Genomic DNA, 8,596 nt, shown 5'->3' with positions numbered 1-8,596 from the left:
GATGGCAAGTGGAGAACTCCCGTGGACTCTCCTGTGTGGGCATATTGAAGACACATGGCCAAGCTTCAAGGAAGAACCTAGGAGCTTGAGACTTGGATTGGGTATGGACGGTGTGAACCCATTTGGTCTCAAAAGCACATCTTACAGTGTATGGCCAGTGGTATTGGTGAATTACAATCTTCCACCCTCTATGGCTATTAAGAAAGGACATGTCATGCTGTCCCTTCTAATTCCAGGGAAACATAAAGTCAAAAACCCTGATGTTTATTTGGAGCCTTTGATTGATGAGCTAGAGATACTTTGGAGAGGTATCGAGGTGCATGATGTGAGCAGGCCTCCCTCGTCACGAGACTTCAACTGCAAAGCAGTCTTGATGTGGACGATGCATGACTTCCCAAGCTATGGCGAGTGTTCAGGTAAGCATTGCATTTTTTAATTATGAATAGGCAAGGACGTGGCACCCTAAACCCACCTTCCACTCTTAATTGCATCTATTGTTTCAGGTCTCACTACATCGGGTTACCATGCATGTCCTGTTAACACAAGGGAGAAGAAGAGGTTTCATACGTACAAGAGGGTACGAAAGCTCCAAGACTACTCATAGAGAGAGATGGACTCAAGAGTCTACATAAGAGAATATCTACAAGAGGGAGAGAAGGCTCATGGAAGAGGCTTGAGGAGACTAGAGCTACAACAACATGAGGCCTAATGGTGGAAAAGATGATGAACAAGGGAGAGGAGGGCTCCTTTTAAAGAGATTTTGTCACCCTCCTTCACCCATTTACAATTGCTGCCTATAGATTCCTTTCCCCATCAATCACATAATCCCGTATGTCACCATCCATGTTCTTTTTGGCTACTCTTCCCATGTGTTCCATCAAAAGATGCTCAAAAATATTGAGAAAGTCAAGAGTCTCCCCACATGGAGCCCATAGGGACCCTCTCTTTTCTATATGTCCACATCCTCCTTATTCCACATAGGAATTCTAGAAGGATTCCTCTTGACTCCACTCTCCTCCACATGCCTTCCACATGCTTGGCATGTGGCCGCTCTTATATTATTGGAACACATGAACATGAGCCCACCTCTTTATATGACTCACTCTTCCTATTTTCTAAAAACCCTATAATATCCCATACACAAATAACTCTCACCCCATACCAAGGTATTTATCATTCATACACATGGTATTTACAATGATCCATTCCACTCATCCTTTCAATCCCACACAATATCTTAGAAAATAGAAATAAGTGAGAGCTGCTAGGCTATCACTTAATACTCAAATTCTTATCAAACATAAAAGAAAACAATACCGATGCCACATAAAAATTTTCAATTTTTGGCATCATAGTGGGCATGGTCTCGAACATTTTCAGGATAAGTACAATAGACTATGTTATAAATGGGCTATGAAATTCACACTCGTCAACCATTGCTAGTTATAGATCACCATCGGGTCACACAAGGCAAGGTTAAGTGGCAAGAGCTTCTTCTTTTAGATTTCCCTCTCAAGATCCAACACTCGAAATTACTCGATAAATTGACCAGGACCTGGCAACTATGATTAGCGTGGCGCTAGAAGGTTGGATCCTTTAGAATGAGCAGTTGGATTAACAAATTCCCTTTTCTAAATAGTGTGTCCCCTATGCAGATCAAGCCTTGCCTTGCAAATGATAGGGGTATTTGCCCTTGAGTCCAAAGTGTGGGACCAAATAAGAAACATCTAGCCTAACATTGAAAGTTTAACCATCCATTTCAATTTGTCACATAGGAAGCATGCCTTCCTCCTTTCTACAATCTCAATACTGCAACCACATTGGCCTTCCCACCCTGTCCTCATTTGGCCAATTGGCTTAGAAGGATGGTTCAATAGTAAAGGCAAACAATTATCTCGATTAGCTCCCAAATATTTTCCCAAAACTTGGTCGGGAGATACACCATGAACAACGCAAGGAATGTGGAGTAACCTAGTGCCTTTTAACTCATATGGAATATGGTCCTTCAACTTTGGAGAGTATGGACAACCACACCTTCCAACCAATTAAACTTCCCCTTGAGGAGATTGTTAGCCTCCAAGTTCTATACTAAAGATTGGATTTTCAAATGAAAGGACATTTCTCCATCTTTTCTAGGGGTGCTTTATCATAGTCATTGTGGAGAGATCTTCCATAGTGGCTTCTAAAAGCTCAGATATTCAATCATGCCAAGTGGGAATATGTTCTACTCGGTGATAAAGTGAAATTCAATGTCCAATCAATGATTCTAGACTATGACAGTCTTATCAAAATGGGAGTCATCCAACAAACTTAGAAGCAAAGAAGCTTTATTGTCTTTTTTCACTTCAAGCTTCTCACAGATTTCCATTGAGATGTTAAAATGAAAATTTTAGATCTAGTAGCATACTTTAGTAATAGGTCCAAAGAATTTGAAATAGCATCCAAGGCTTTGAGGAAAGCCCTTTGGAGTTAATACAGCTGTATATTCTAGCTCTATACTTTCACTTTTCTTTTTCACTATGAAATTTTATTTTTTGAAAAAAAAAACCTTTGGAATTCAATATTATAGCCAGTGTGAGGCTGGTTACACACCAGCTCTTGCCTACCTGTCATCAAACCTCCTTGCCAATCCCTGCCTTCAATTACGCTTGATGGGTGCATGGTGGTTACACAAAGCCAAGCCTCAATAATTCACAGATGATGACTCGACGGCAAGCTCCTGCCCTTCCTTTGCATTTTCATGGGCATGGGGCTGAGGCTAGCCATTGGTGGGCAGGGTGAGCTTCACCGAATGGAATTCTTCACTCCCCGCACAGCATGGGCATTCTCGCCACCAACAATAGCAAGCTTGGCGGCTTCTTCTGATGATGATGATGAGCTCTCTCCTATGAATTGTTGCTTTGCATCTCCTTTTGCATGACCTGGTTGTTGCACCTAACGAGCTATCTCCACCTCAATCTTAGCTTTGGGTCCTCCATCCTCTAAAGCAACGATTTTCCACAGCAAAGCCACATAGGTAAGTCTTTTTGAAAGCAGCAATTCCAATTTCTGATTCCAAGCATTCTTTCTACAAATGTCCATCATCGCTCCTTTCATTCAATTTCATCTCCTCCATTCTTGTGCTCAGTGTTTCCTGTAATGCAAAATTTCATGTGGTTTACTTCTATTCTTCATTCTTGCACTCAGTGTTTCTTGTAGTTCGTTTCTATTCTCCATCGTGGTTAGCGTACAAAATTTGTGATTAAGTAGCTTGGATGTTTTATCCAGATACTAATCAATGTATAAAAAAGGAGCTGTAAGTCCAGCTCTACAAGGAAATAGCCTATATGCCCTAACCACTAATTTAGTAGCCGCAATATGAGGTTGATTTCCTCACACATCTACTACAAGGGTATTCCTATCCAAGCCCAATTATGAAGCTGATGCATTAGCACCATGCAGTCCAGTCACACAAATGCCTTTTTTTGATAGAGACATTTTTCTCCATGAGATTTTGGACCCTTAACACAACCAGTCACTAGCCATGAAGACATGTGAGAAGATGGAAATGTCTGTGCATGTGTTCTTGGACCAAACTCATTACTACCCCCTTGTAACACAACACAATCCCTATCAGCAATCTCAGCCAAACTAGACGAACCAAGAGCAAATTGATACAAAAAGTAACACCCATATTGGGCCCCCTACAGCCTCCCATAGTAAAAACAATGAGCATTTGCTTTATTACTAAACCAAAAGGCTTTAGAGGAGTACAACAAGTAGAAGAGATGCTTTGTGTTTGCAGTAGCTTTTGATTTGTCAAGGTGTGCAACTCCTCCTGAGGGCTAGTGTTACAAGAGAGCTACTTCTCCCATGGTGAGCTATCGGACCTGCAAGAGCGACTCACTCACACTTTTTCCATCGCACAAAACCAGCTCACAAGGTTTAGCCTAATTCTTGAGCATCTACCTTGGATGCATTTTCATAGGCCCTTGATTCAGCATGCAATTGTAGTCATGATGTTGACATGCATAACTTGTGAGATGAGGTGTACATACTCAGAAAGCTTACAACATGGATCCTACACACAAATGTGTCCTTACAAACTATCACTCATCTAGACAGGGTTATAGAGTATAGCATGACTAAGGCGGGTAGATAGAGAGTATTTCAAGAAAGTCCCTCTCATCATCCTTGTAGCTAGCAGTAGATGGAGATGAGAATTGTTGGTATTCATGTAATACAAGATAGTTCCACTCTCGAGCAGGGATGTTTTTATCGAAGCCATACTAATATATTAATACAAAACCTTGGCAAAAGTTTATTGAGGTAATTTTTTTAGTTTCTAAATATTAATATAACATAGTATACTTTTATATCTTTTCTTTTCAATTTTGAAGTAAAAGATGCAAATCTTGGCGAAACTTCATATTTTTTTGTATACAAATTTCAAAACCTGGCGACTGTTTCAAACATTTATTTTTACTACAGCTTGGAAGCACATAGACAATCAATGGTAGGACTTTGCGAGGGAGCCACGCAACTTACATCTTGGGCTCGCCATGGATGGCGTGAATCCTTTCGGGTTATGCTCGACATGGCCCATAGTCATGGTGAATTACAATATCCCACCATGGCTAACAATAAAGAAGGGACACCTCATGCTTGCACTACTTGTGCCAGGGAAGTACAAGGCCAAAAATATGGACATGTACATGGCACCTTTGATAGAGGAGTTACAAATCTTATGGAGAGGAGTGTGGGTCTTTGATATTTCCAAAGCTCCTAGACATACCGATGATATTTTGGTCAGGGGTATCTTGATGTGGACCATGCATGACTACCCAAGATATGGAGAGTGCGCAGGTATGTGGTTGTGTCTTTACATGTATAATATAGGATTATGCTTTTATGACTCTCTTTCACATGCATGTCTTATACTAACACATTCATGCACGCGTGCAAGATTTGTTACAAGTGGGTACCATGCTTGTCCTATTTGTGGACCGGGTTTGAAATCGCTTGCATGATACTCCAAACATATGAGGAAAAATGTTTATGAAGGTCATGCTCGATACCTTCCGCTAGACCATCTCGCGCGTGGAGGTCAGCTTGATCCACCACCACCATATTTAAAGGCAAGTTACTAGATTCAGGCTTGGAGGGCAATGGAGAGGAACCTGCTCATGTTATGAAGAGGCTATCGATCTTTCATGAGCTTCCTTATTGGGATCAGTTACAAACCAATCATCTCTTGGATCCCATGCATATCTTCAAGAATGTGGGGGCTACTATTACGGCACACTTGGTTGGTTCCAAAGACTCGAGAGGAGTGCGAGAAGACTTGCGTGCTATGAATAGGATGTCTCGTTTGTGGCCCCAAGTGCATGATTCAGGAAAAGTTATCCTCCTGAAAGCAACATGGATCCTCTCCATAAGAGAGGAGGCAGCAGTCAAGGCAGACATTGCCTAGACTTTTCAAACACCCACAGGGTACATGCATTGCTTGAAAGGAGCATTTTCAAAGGACAATAAGCTTAGTGAACCAAGTCCCATGATTGGCACAAGGTCTTATAGGTATTCTAAGCTGTAGGATTAGTGTACCGATAATTGTGATGCGTTAGTGTAATTATGATTATGTTATATCATTGACATGACTTCTTTGTTGCTTTGATAGTTCATCCTCCCAATTATAATAAAAGGGTGCTTCCAAGAAGATGTTAGAAATGCTATATTCAAGATTAGTGGTATTGTGAGGTATGCTTACTATCAAATCGCATTGATTGCATTTTCTTCAATTTAATCTGAATAATTTGTAGACCGATTATGAATATATCTTACATGGGCATGTGAAATAGGTGGATATCTCAAAAAGAAATCTCCATATCAACCATCCAGAAGGCTAGGGTGGAATCCATCGAAGCCGTATGCTTGCTTGAGAAGCGCTTTCCCTCGAGCATTATGACAACTCAAGTGCACTTGCTTGTGCACATAGTTGATGAGGTGGCCATTGCAAGTACCATTCATAGTCGGTGGATGTTTTTTCTCGAGCGGTTTATGAAAACTTTGAAGGGATTTGTAAGACAAAGAGCAAGACCAGAAGCAAGCATGGAAGAGGGATGGCTTGTGTAAGAGTCATTAGTATATATCACAGAGCTTCTTGCATCCACAGATCCCGTTATGCCGCAAGCTTGGCATAACAAGGATGATGATCGCATCATTGGCAAGGTTCCCCAAGGAAAAGGGATTCAGAGAAAGATGAGCAAAGAGCAAATGGAGAAATTCAATAAGTTTTGTAACCTCAATAGCAAGGAGATGCAGAAGTGGATTGAGAGATATGAAGTGGCCAAAGCAAAAAGAATGAATGCAAGGACGAGATTCAAAGTAATGTACATGCGATAGCAACCATATCCATGGGATCTCACCCTTCTCCCCACAGAAACCTCTGATTGCCCGAAGGAGGCATGAGCAGCACTTATGTTGGCCTTATCCTAGACCCCATACATTTATAGAGCATGGTTTTCTTGGTAGCTATTCGGACAAGATGTTTAAGAGCAAGGCCCGCTGCCTAACCAAGGCAACCTTTAACTTTTTGACTGCATGGCTTGCTCCTCAGTTTGAAATGGTTAGATGCCAACTATCGAAAGGCAATTAGTGTGGAGAAGCATGTACGTGTAACTCTACACCGTCTCACTTTGGGATCCAACTTACAAGTAATAGCAAATTTGTATACATGGGATTTCCACAATGTCATGCCAGAAGGTAGTCATGGAGTTCTGTGATGCCATCTTGGCATCTGGACTCCATGACCTTTATATTAAATGGCCTTCCTCAGAAAGGATGTGTCTTTTGCAGGCTAAAGGCTTTGAGGGAATACAAGGCATTCCATTTGTCATTGGCGCAGTTGATGGTAGTCATATTCCAATTATTGGCCTCATGAGCATCATGAGGACTACTTTAACCAAAAAGGGTTTCATTTAATAATTTTGCAAATAACATTTGCTGCTAATTGTTCAATTTGGGATTATGACATTGGTTGGGCAGGGTCTATACACGATTGGAATGTGTGTCAACGAAGTGATCTAGGACAAAGGTGTGAATCAAACATGTTAGGAAATTATTGTTTGCTTGGTGACTACGCTTATCCTCCTAGGTTTTGGATGCTTCCTCCCTTTAAAGGAAGTAAAGACGGATTATCCCACAAGAAGTACTTCTAGAACTACATTCAATCTAGTTTGAGGATGCTTATGAAGCAATCTTCTGGAATGCTAAAAGATTGCTTTAGGATTTTGATCAAGAGGTGTGACATGCTATTGCAGAATGTGCCAAAGATGGTTGGCACTTGTTTGGTTCTTCATAACATGTGTATCATGTATGGGGATTCATTTGATGATAGTTGGGTGAGGTAAGCCCAATTGGAGTTGGAAAGGGCAAACCATGATGCATTCGGTTTGGATCCTATCATTCACAATGGGCTTCAAGTTGGTCTTGTAGAGGTTATAGCTTTGTTGCAAACTGACATGTCTGTGGAGTAGAGGATGCAAACAATGGAAAGTGCACCACTTGAATAAACCCAAGTTGGTGGCGCACGTAGGTGAGATAATTGTGCAAGAGTTATGTTAAATGAGGGAGAGGAGAAATGTGGCAATTGTATTTGGTGATTAGGACTCGGTTGATGAGAGGGAAAGTAGTGAAGCAAATACATAATATTTATAAGTCTTTTGTGTCAGGCATTGAGTTGAGTATGGTGTATGGAATGTGGAAGATGTATGCATGTTACTTGAGTAAGTTGCATGCAGGTTACTTGTGATGTACACTGGCTTTCCCTTCGACATAAGCGGATTGGCTTTAATGTGAAAAACAAAAATAATTTTAACATTTTTCGGTTGTGTTCTTTTGATTTGCATACTGATGCACTTGTTTCTTTTCGAACTTATTTTGAGCAAGAAGAGAACTTTTAGCTTTTAGTGAGTAGTTAACAATTGTTGTAGGTAACCTTATGTTGAGGTAAAGAGAGGTAGGTGCAAATGCCAAAGCCAATGCCTTGAATACTGAGCTCAACAAACTAAAAGAGGGGTTGACTCCAAACTTAACAGTAACTTGGAAAAAAGGCAAGGGAGGAAGCATATAATGTATATGTATCCTTGCAAGCAAGCAACTTAGAGAAAGAACATGCCAAGTGGGAAGCACAAGCAGCTAGAGCTAAAGCAACGGGATAGAAAGCATATTCTATTCTTGCACTAGCGAAAGTTGAAGTAGTGAGAGATGAAGTCCATGCAGCATTAGAAGCAGCACTTGCGGGCAATGCCTTGAATGCTGAGCTTAGCAAATTGAAACAAGCCTTAAGTGTGGGGAAGATGGTGAGGTAAGACGTAGACAACCTTTGCTAATAGTATAAAAAGAAGCCAACAAGCAAGCAAGTGGCAATACCTTCCCTTTGGAATCTAGAAAGGAGGGTGAGCTTGCCCATTTGAAGAAGGACAAGGAGAACAAGGCTATGGGAATGACTTTACTTGGGCAGTGTGTAAAGGGGGTGCCCATTAATGTGCACTCAATTTTTAATAACCTCACGATGGACATCGGGTCTGTAATGGGGGGTGCCCATTATAGACCGCCC

Source organism: Dipteris shenzhenensis, chromosome 13, assembly GCF_047967505.1.
Source record: "Dipteris shenzhenensis isolate YYH24624 ecotype China chromosome 13, Dip_SZ_1.0, whole genome shotgun sequence".
Classification (NCBI taxonomy): domain Eukaryota; kingdom Viridiplantae; phylum Streptophyta; class Polypodiopsida; order Gleicheniales; family Dipteridaceae; genus Dipteris; species Dipteris shenzhenensis.
This window is presented reverse-complemented; position numbering follows the sequence as displayed.